The sequence below is a fragment of the Durio zibethinus genome, chromosome 15, assembly GCF_047325235.1.
Source record: "Durio zibethinus cultivar Kanyao isolate XHJ-2024 chromosome 15, ASM4732523v1, whole genome shotgun sequence".
Lineage (NCBI taxonomy): Eukaryota > Viridiplantae > Streptophyta > Magnoliopsida > Malvales > Malvaceae > Durio > Durio zibethinus.
The window spans coordinates 20574395-20585248 of NC_143176.1; positions in this window are offsets into that span (position 1 = coordinate 20574395).

Below are 10854 nucleotides of genomic sequence, written 5' to 3' on the forward strand. Positions count from 1 at the left end.
TATAAAAATGCCCTTCGTAATCCATTCGATTAATTTTTAGTTTGTATTATTGAAGGCGTTTTTTTAAAACGCCTTCAATAATTTATACAAAAAAGGCGAGACAGATTCTTGATGGCATTTTTTGCCCAAAATACCTTTAATATTCCACATAATAAATTTTTGAAGAGATTATTGAATGTGATTTTGATAAAAATTACCATTAATATTTCAGACGATAAATTTTAATGGTCGAATTATTGAAGACGGTTATATTCATAAACGCCTTCAATAATATTTTATTAGGGATTATTCAAGACATTACCCGTAAGAAAACGTCTTTCATAATCCATTTGATTAATTTTTAGTTGGTATTATTGAAGGCGTTTTTTTAAAACGCCTTCAATAATCCATACAAAAAAAATGCGATGGATTCTTGAAGGCATTTTTTTTCCCAAAATGCCTTTCATATTCCACACAATTAAATTTTTGGGTGATTATTGAAGGCAGTTTTGGTTAAAAACACTTTCAAATTTTTTTGTTAGAAATGATTCAAGGCGTTTTTTTACTAAAAATACCTTCATTAATCCCATCAAAAAAATATATTTAATATTGTACATGTCCAGTCAGTTGTAGGTTTATGCCCAAAAAACGTTTGCTGTTAATTGTATATTAATGCCCAGAAAACATTTGGTTTTTATATGTGATACTACGAATTACATTTTGAAATTTACATAATAAATATTATTGTATTTCAATAAATTGACCACACATCCAAAATTAAAACTAATAACATTACCATATTAATATACTTTTTTGAAACAATCATACTCAATAATTTATTAAGTATAACAATAATATTAAGCCAACACCACAATGTACAAACTTAAAGTTTTCATTCAACATGGTATGTTCAAAACATTATAACAATTTGTTCCTTATATATTTACATTCAACCAACAATATTTAGCCTGAAGGTTTATCAATATTGATAAACGATAATACATAATCACATAATTCTTTACGGACTTCATCCAATTCCTCTTCCATGATGCTTTCTTTACTCTTTCACTAAAAAAAAATCAAAAGTAAATGCTAAGAAATGAGAACATAATGTACCTTTCTATTGTTTTGAATATCTAACGAGTTTATGAAATTTATATTAAACTTAAATGGTATGGTCATAAAATCATGTAATACTATCTCCTGCATAAAACGAAAGATATAATATCCACATTCAGTATTACCAAGTTGACGAGGTACCTAAAAATTAAATTGAGTGGGTTTAAAAAATATTCATCTATACAAACTCAGCATAAAAGAATATATTTAACATTTATCAGTAATAACACCTATTTTGATTTCTTTATCTTTTTATCGAATGCAGATAATACCCTAAATTGAAAAGAAAAAAATTACTTAATACATAAATAAAATTACTTATGATGAAACAAAAGATATATAATATAATAAAGTGTAATACCTTTTTATAAAAGTTTTAATATCAATGTTAGGTATTACCTTTGGATTAACTGAATTAAGTAAATATGACATTAAAGATTTGGTGTCAATCACAATAAACACCCAAATGACGACTGTAAAATAATAACAATGATATACTCAGATTACACATCAGATCAGATTTGGGTAAAGTTGGAGTAATTAAGGTTGAAATATGGCTTACTGTGTATTATACAGGAGTAAATAATAATCAGTTGATCTTTTCATGCATAGGATCACGTGATTAGCATGATAAGTGACTGTCCCACTATGCTCACTAATTAAGTTGAAGTCAATGAATCTAAATTTGTTGGTCAATTGTCTCCCCTTAAGCTCTCTATATAGGAAGCTACATGATAACATTCAACACTGCTATTAGTATTACACTCTAATATAGATTACTACATATTGAATGTGTATATTTGAATTTATAAGCTAATCTCATACAAGCAACAATCTTAGCAGCTGATAATTCATCCAGTTCACAAAATTCTTTAGCCTCTTCCACACCAATGAAAAAAAATGATGGTTTATCAAATAATCCTTCCTCAGACTCAACGGTTATGAAGTTTTCTATGAAAAAAATGCTCTAACGAATATTTGGATAACTCATCTATGGAAGTCTGAGCAAGGGTCATACTATGGGTCTAAACATCTTGTTATAATATTTAACGAGATATAAGTATTAAAACCAAATCAATCAATATAATAAACAAATTAATATTAAAATTATAAACAATATCATACTTCTTGGGTGATAACAGAGGATGGGTTCGCTTCATTACTTGCAACGAAAACTTCTCCTACGGGGACGATGCTGTCAAACCAGTGTACTGGCATGTTATGCTGCATTGCTGCTAACATAGACTCCAAAGCAATGAGTATTTGTTATTGCTCATTGAGGCGTTGCTCCTGGTCATTAATTCATTGCTATTGTTGCTCAATGATTGTTTCAAATTGTGTATTTCTCATTCGCGAGATTTTTTATTGATTACAAAAAAACTCTGATGGCAAGACAAATTTACCAACCCCATAAACCTAACAAGGCCTTTCTTTAGTGCCTAATGCTAAAGATAAAGGATCTTTACCATACTGGTTTACCAGTTCATCATATTGGACTTTGGTAACATAATAATCCTGAAAGATAATAATAAGATGGGCTGTAATAATAAATTTATACAAGCTAGTATACACTTATGCATACAACTATAATGCCAATCATACATTATATTAAAAAAATAATTATACATACAATCTTTTTTATCATTTCCTCAATTGCTTCATTTACAAAAGATCCATCTTTTCGTAGATGTTCTTGTTTTCAGACATCTCATCTGAAAATTTTTGTGCCAGAGCTCGCTGATTCCTATTAAATTACCATAATAAAAAAATCAGAATGTATGAAATGAATGTTCATAAATATTTATTAATGAGTATAAAACAAGTGAGCGAATAAATATAAGCTCATACTTCACATTTGCATATCATTTTCTCACTGTTCGATGGTGATATTGTTGTTTGGCTTGAATATCCCGTTGTTGTTCATTGATTTTCTACAAAATAAAAAAATTACGTCAATCATATATGAAGATCAAAGGCTATATTGCATAAAGACTTATAAATAATTTTTTTGGTAATGGGTTTACATATTGAGAAATCTTTTGGAAGCTGATATTGAATAAAATTTATCCAATATTCAACACTTATCATATCTGCATATGCCACAGGTAAAACAACCAATACATTACCTTCACCAGCCAATGATAAAATATATTGGATTATTAATCTACTTTTAAAGTCTCTAAATGCTTTCCCAACATATTGCAATACAATATTTTTACAGTCAATTGAGACATCGAACTGTTCCTAAATAAGTTAACATAATTAGTATGAACACATTGAATTTCAATTAAATGATCATTTAACAAATTTTACAAAATAGTTGAATAAACATGCCACAATCGACTGCTATATATCATCCTTTAGATCATTAAAAACTCATCGCCAATCGGTGTACGTAATAAAAATCCTACGAGAGACGATGGCTCTAATATGAGTAGCCATCTAGGTAGCTCTTTCAAACATAGACTGCCCACTTTGATTGAAGTCAACATGAATTTTTGTGTCACTCACTTTAATTTGTTTATTTGAGCCCTTTTTTTTTTGGCTTACAGTTGTGTCTTGTGCATGTTCATTAGAAGGAGAATGATGTTGTTCGGAGTCCATGATACCTGCAATGTTGATCATAATTATATGAATTACACAATATGACTGTCTAAATTTAACACTATATGTTATTAAATACAACCAATACCATACTACATACAGAAACACCATTTAGCACACTAACCAGCAATGTGCTCAGACATACCATTCAGCAAACTATTCAGAAACACCATTCAGCAAACTATTCAGAAACACCTTTCAGCAAACCATTCAACATACGATTCAGCCCTCCAATATCATACAAAACCATTTAGCAAAATAGTATCAGACAATAAGGTTTAGCAAACCATTCAGCATATGATTCAGCCCTATAATATCAGACAATGCCATTCGACAAAACAATATCATATAACAAGGTTTAGCAAACCATTCAACATACAATTCAGCCTTCCAATATCATACAATACCATTCAGTAAAAAATATCAGACAACAAAGTTCAGCAAACCATAATATTTAAGGTGTACTATATAAAAATAGCATACATGCAATGAAAGGTGCTTGGATAACTATGCTTACAGTGAAGTTAATGAAAATATATAAACGCATATGTAAATATTAAAGAACTAAAAAAAAACTCTATCAAATATTATAAATAATACAGTAAACTAAAAAAAAAATTTACTGATAAAAAGAGAGGTATGCACCGTTGATTTGTTAAAGGTCGGTTGATAGGGATAAAGAAACCAATGGTTTGATAGAAATGTGTTTAAGGGTTTGGTTTGGTTGAATAACGTAGGTTTTAATCGTTCTGTGTACTAGCACTTTGTGATTCTGATGTTCAAGGCAGGGAAATGAATATATAAATTATTATTAAAGGCATTTTTATAGAAACAACACCTTCAATAATCCCCTTAAATTTTTATTGGAGATTATTAAAGGTATTATTTACAAAAAGAATGCCTTTAGTAATCTAAAAAATAATTTTTCAACAAAATTATTCAACGCGTTTATCCTCAAAAAATGCATTTAATAATTCTTAAAAATTATTGAAGGTGTTTTGAGTAGAAAATCGCCTTCACTGATATACTTATGATAAGAATAGAGGGAATTATTGATGGCCTATTATGTAGAAAATACCTTCAATAATTATAGACTTCAAAAGTTTATAACAAATTATTGAAGACGTTTTATAATAAGATACGTATTTAATAACCCCAAAAAAAAATTTTAAAATATTATTGAAGGTAGTTGTTATCAGCAAATGCCTTCACTAATTGTCTAAAAAATTTAAAAAAAATTATTAAAGGTATTTTTCTTGAATATATGCCTTTAATAACCATGTTAAAATTTGTGTGACGTTATATTGAAGGTATTTTATAGGAGAAGATGTCTTTAATAATCCCAACAAATTATAGAAGAAAATTATTGAAAGCGTTCATTATCAAGAAACGCCTTCAATTTTTATGAAGATAATTTAAAAAGAATTATTGAAGACATTTGTCATTAGAAGATGCCTTTAATAATTTCAAAAAATTTTTTAGAGAGAAATTATTGAAGGCGTGTATTATTAACAAACACTTTCAATAATTATGTACTAAGTTTAAAGAAATTATTAAAGGTATTTTTTTAGAATAAATGCCTTCTATAACTATAGTGGTATATTGAAAGTATTTTTCAGTAGAAGATGCTTTTAATAATCCCAAAATTTTTTTAAAAGAAACTATTGATGGTAGTTGTTATTTACAAACGCCTTCACTAATTATCTACAAATTTTAAAAAGAATTATTAAAGTTATTTTTCTTGAATATACACCTTTAATTACCATGTTAAAATTTGTATAGTTGTATATTAAAGGTGTTTTACAATAGAAGACACCTTTAATAATCCCAACAAATTTTAAAAGGTGTTTATTATCAAGAAACGCCTTCAATATTTATGTAGATAATTTAAATGAAATTATTGAAGGCTTTTGTCAGTAGAAGATACCTTTAATAATCCTAAAATTTTTTTAGAGAAAACTATTGATGACGGTTGTTATTTGCAAATGCCTTCACTAATTATCTATAAAATTTAAAAAGAATTATTAAAGGTATTTTTTTTAATATATGCATTCAATTACCGTGTTAAAATTTGTATAGCTATATATTAAAGGCGTTTTACAGTAGAAGACGCCTTTAATAATCTCAACAAATTTTAAAATACATTTATTATCAAGAAATGCCTTCAATATTTATGTAGATAATTTAAATGAAATTATTGAAGACCTTTGTTAGTAGAAGATGCTTTTAAAAATCTCAAAAAATTTTAGAGGAAAATTATTGAAGGCATTTTTATGAAATAAATGCCTTTTATAACTGTAGTGGTATATTGAAGGTATTTTTTAGTAGAAGACGCCTTTAATAATATCAACATTTTTAAACGAAAATTATTGAAGGTGATTGTTATAAAAAACGCCTTTAATAATTATGTACATAATGAAATGTACTCAGTGAAGGTGATCTTTTGGAATAAGCGCTTTCACTAATCGTTAAAAATTTTAAGTTTTGGATTATTAAAGGTGTTTTTCACTAGAAGATGCCATTAATAATGCCAATAATTTTAATTAAAAATTATTCAATGCATTTGTACTTAAAATAAAATAAAAGCATTTAGTAATGGCATTTTTTTACAATAAATGCTTTTACTATCCATCTTAAATTTTGAGCAATGAAATATTGAAGGCGTTTTACACTAAAATACACCTTCAATAAATTGCTTCAAAAAATAAAATGAATTAGTCAAGGCATTTTTCCTAAATAAAAGCCTTTAATAACCCCTTAAAATTTAAGTTGTGTAATATTAAAGGTATTTTTAACAGAAGACGCCTTTAATAATCCCAAACAATTTTTAAAAGAAATTATTAAAGGTATTTTTTGTAGAAAATCATCTTCACTGATATTGTAAGATAAAAATGAGAGAGTTATTGAAGGCGTATTATGTTAAAAATGCCTTCAATAAATACACAAAAAATTTAGATGAAATTAGTGACGGCATTTTTTGTGGCATAAATGCCTTTAATAATCTCAAATAATTCTACTACGACTCTATTGAAGGTACCTATAATATATTCAAAAAATATTTTCACTGATATCTTTACTGATATTGTAAGATAAAAATGAGAGAGTTATTAAAGGCGTATTATGTAAAAAACGCCTTCAATAAATACATAAAAAATTTAGATAAAATTAGTGACGACATTTTTTATGGTGTAAACGCCTTTAATAATCCCAAATAATTCTACTACGACTCTGTTGAAATTGCCTATAATATATTCAAAAAATATGTAGGATGTAATTATTGTAGGCATTTTTCTTAGTAAATGCCTTTCATAATCCGATCTAATAAAAATCTTTCCAAACTTAGCACATCCAATCACTAACTTCAAGCTTTATCTACTATTTCTCTTTCCAGACCAAGTACAATTTACTTTTCATTTCTTTCAGCTTTTAGTATTTTAGCATTATTTTTTAGAACCCTATTTCGACTATTCATTACTTATTTACTTTATCTTTTACTTTATTCGACTATTCCTTCAGCTTTTGCAATTTGTGATTTTCTTTTTGGTGTAAACAATTTTCTTCAAAACTCACCTTATTTCACCTTATTTCAACCCCAACTATAAATACTCTTAGGTACTATCTACGTTAGCACTAGAGTTTTAACATTCATAATATCTTATAGCTGATAACTTACTTCACAACAATGAGTTCTCATTCTGTGCAAGTACTGATCTTGTTATTATCTTTTGTCTAAAACATAGTAAACTTAAGTATTATACATATTCATTTTCACATAAATTATTTATATACAATTGGTCTGATAATATAGCAAGTACTGAATAGATAAGTGTTGGATGCAAAAGTCAAGATTAGTCAAGAGTACAAAGATAGAGTGAAAATTTTTCTTAATTTTACATTTAAGAATACAAATGAAGCTAATATGATATTATGCCCATGTATGAAGTGTGCTAATATCGAGTGACAAATGCATCAAGTTATTTTTGAACATTTAATTTGTATAGGATTTTTTTTGGGATATGTTAATTAGTATTTTCATGGAGAGTTTGTACCGTCAAGGCCTTTCACTAAAGTTTCTTCAACTTTAAGGGCTCTCTAATACCAACATGATCTTTTTATAGGCATATTGCGAGATGCTTTTAACATTCATACCCAACATTTTTGTAGTCCTTTTCCTCAAAATGAAGGATTTAATCAGTTCAATGTTGAAATGCATGAATTTGGTAAACCTGGGATAGGTGTAGATAACCAACAACCTAAATGAGAAGCATCAAAGTTTTATAGGTTGCTTGAGGAGATGAATGAAGAACTTTTTAAGGGATCGAAGCATTCAAGGTTATCTTTTTTTGTTTGTCTTTTTCACTTGAAATGCTTATATGGATAGACAGAAAACTCTTTGACTTTATTATTAGAGTTTATAAAAAAAATATTTTCTTTTGCAAAAATTCTTGAATCTTGTATGGAATCAAAGAAAATGATTAAGGATTTAGGTCTTAGATATAAGAAAATTCATAGTTGTCTCAATGATTGCATGTTGTATTAGGGGGATAAAAAAATAAAAAATCTTGTCATTTGTGTGGTATTTTTCATTGGATGGATAAAAACTCCGATAAAAGGTTGAATAAGGATGGTGATGAGGTATATATAAAAAAGAAGCCTATTAAGATTTTACGCTATTTTTCATTAATACTAGGACTTTAATGACTCTTCATGTCTTCTAAAATTACAGATTCAATGAGGTGGCATCATAAAAAAAAGACGAATAATGGATCATTGAGGCATCTTATAAATTTTTTAGTATGAAAATCATTTCATTCTAGGTTTTTAGACTTTGTATCTGATCCTCGAAATGTTATACTTGAACTAGCATCTGATGGATTCAACCCGTTCAAAATAATGAGTACTTCTTATAGTACTTAGCCAGTTGTATTAATTCCTTACAATTTGCCACCATGGATTGCTATGAAGCAACAGTCATTTATATTGTCTATGATAATTCTCGAAAAAAAAATTTGATTAATGATATAGACATCTACTTACAATCTTTCATTAAAGAGTTAAAGCAATAATGGAAAGGAGTTGAGACCTATGATACATCAAAAGAAGATAACTTCAATACGCGTGCTGCTTTATTATGGACTATCAATAATTTTTTTGCTTATGTAAATTTATCTGGTTGAAGTACAAAAGATCATTATACTTGTCCATATTATGCTACACAGACATGTTTGACGTGGTTACTTAATGATAGGAAGTTCTGTTATATGGGACATCATCGATGGTTAGATGATAATCATCGATTTAGATTTCAAAAATATCTCTTTGATGAAACTGAAGAGTTGAGGAGATCGCATTTATCCATTAGTGGGTCTAATATCTTGTAAAAGTTAAAAGATATTAATTTCATTTATGAAAAAATAACTCCATCAAAAAAAAGAGTGAGGGATATCTTTGAAGGTGTATGACCTCGTATTACGTAAGTTGGTGATACTCATACTCAAGTTGATGATCTTAATGTTCAAAGTGATGAAATAAATGACCCTAATGAGTTTGAGTTGTAAAAAAAAATAAGTATCTTTTTTTAGTTACCTTATTAGGAGTATAATTTATTATGCCATAATCTTGATTTGATGCACATAGAGAAGAATATTTGTGAAAATTTTATTAAGACAATTCTCAATGTGAATAAAAGATCTAATGATGATTTAAAGGGTCAGCTTGACCTAGTTGATATGGGCAATATCCTAAACCTTCATCCAAAGTTACTTTCAAATGGCAAATATCGATTGCCTGCTACTTGTTTTGGAATTTTTAAAGCTAAAAAAAATGTGTTTTGTAAGGTTTTAAAAAATGTCAAAGTTTCGAATGACTATGTGTCAAATATATCGATATGTGTGAATCTGAAGGAGCGAAAACTTTTTTCATTGAAGTCACATGATTATCACATTTTGATGTAAGACTTACTTTCGATTACTTTACGTTCATCAATGTCAAACCAAGTATTTCTATGGTAATTGAATTGAGTAACATATTTAAATCTCTATGTCAGAAATGTATGAATGTGAAAGAGCTTAACAAACTTCAAGATCGAGCCGCGATTACTTTATGCCATTTAGAAAAGATCTTCCTTCCAAACTTCTTCACTATTATAATGCATTTAGTTATCCACCTCTCATATGAAGCAAAAGTTGATGGGCTGGTTTATTATCGATGGATGTGTCTTATTGAAAGATATTATTTGTTAATAGATTGATTACATTTTTATTGATGATCAAACCATTCTACTTAAAATAACATATGACTAATGTTTTATGCTATAGGTTTTTGGAGAGGTTAAAGTCTTAATGTCACAACAAATGCTATCCGAAAGGTTCTATTACCGAAGGATATTTAGCAGAAGAGTGTATAACATTTTGTTCTCATTATTTGGAAGATGTTGAAATGAGATTTAATAAACCATTGAAAAATGTTGGTATACAGCATACAGACTCTGCCTATAATTATTTTTTTCAAAGTTTTGGACAACCAATAGGCAAAGCTAAATTGGTGGAGTTAGATGATAAATCTTGAGCACAAGCACATCGATATGTTCTTTTTCATCATGACTCAATTGAATCGTTTTGCACGTAAGTTTTTTAGCACGAAAATTATTCATTACATTAAGTATAATTTATTGTCTTTTTTTTTTTTTGTTAATACTTTATCATGATGCTTTATAATGAGTATAGAAATAATTTGAGAGATCCTGCACATTGTCGATGATTAAACCCTCGAGAGCTTGATAAGTTATTTGCTGAAAACTTTCATAAATGGTTAAAAGCAACTATAAGTAATGCCATACTTTCCATTATAAAAAATCTACATAAAATGCTTACGGTATAAATAACATTAATAACATATATATATTTATTCCACTTTTATAAGTTTGGAGTGAAAGGCTTGTTAGGGAAGAGGTGAAGTGTCTTTCACACAATTCAAACTGGATTATGAAACAATACAAAGGTTTCATCATCAATAGATTTAGATTTCACACTAAATCCCGTGAGAGATTTAAAAGTACATAAAATTCAGGAATTATTGTGACTTCATCAACTACTAGCTATGTTAGTGCTAAGGACACAACCTTTAAAAGAAAATGTTGACTATTATGGCATG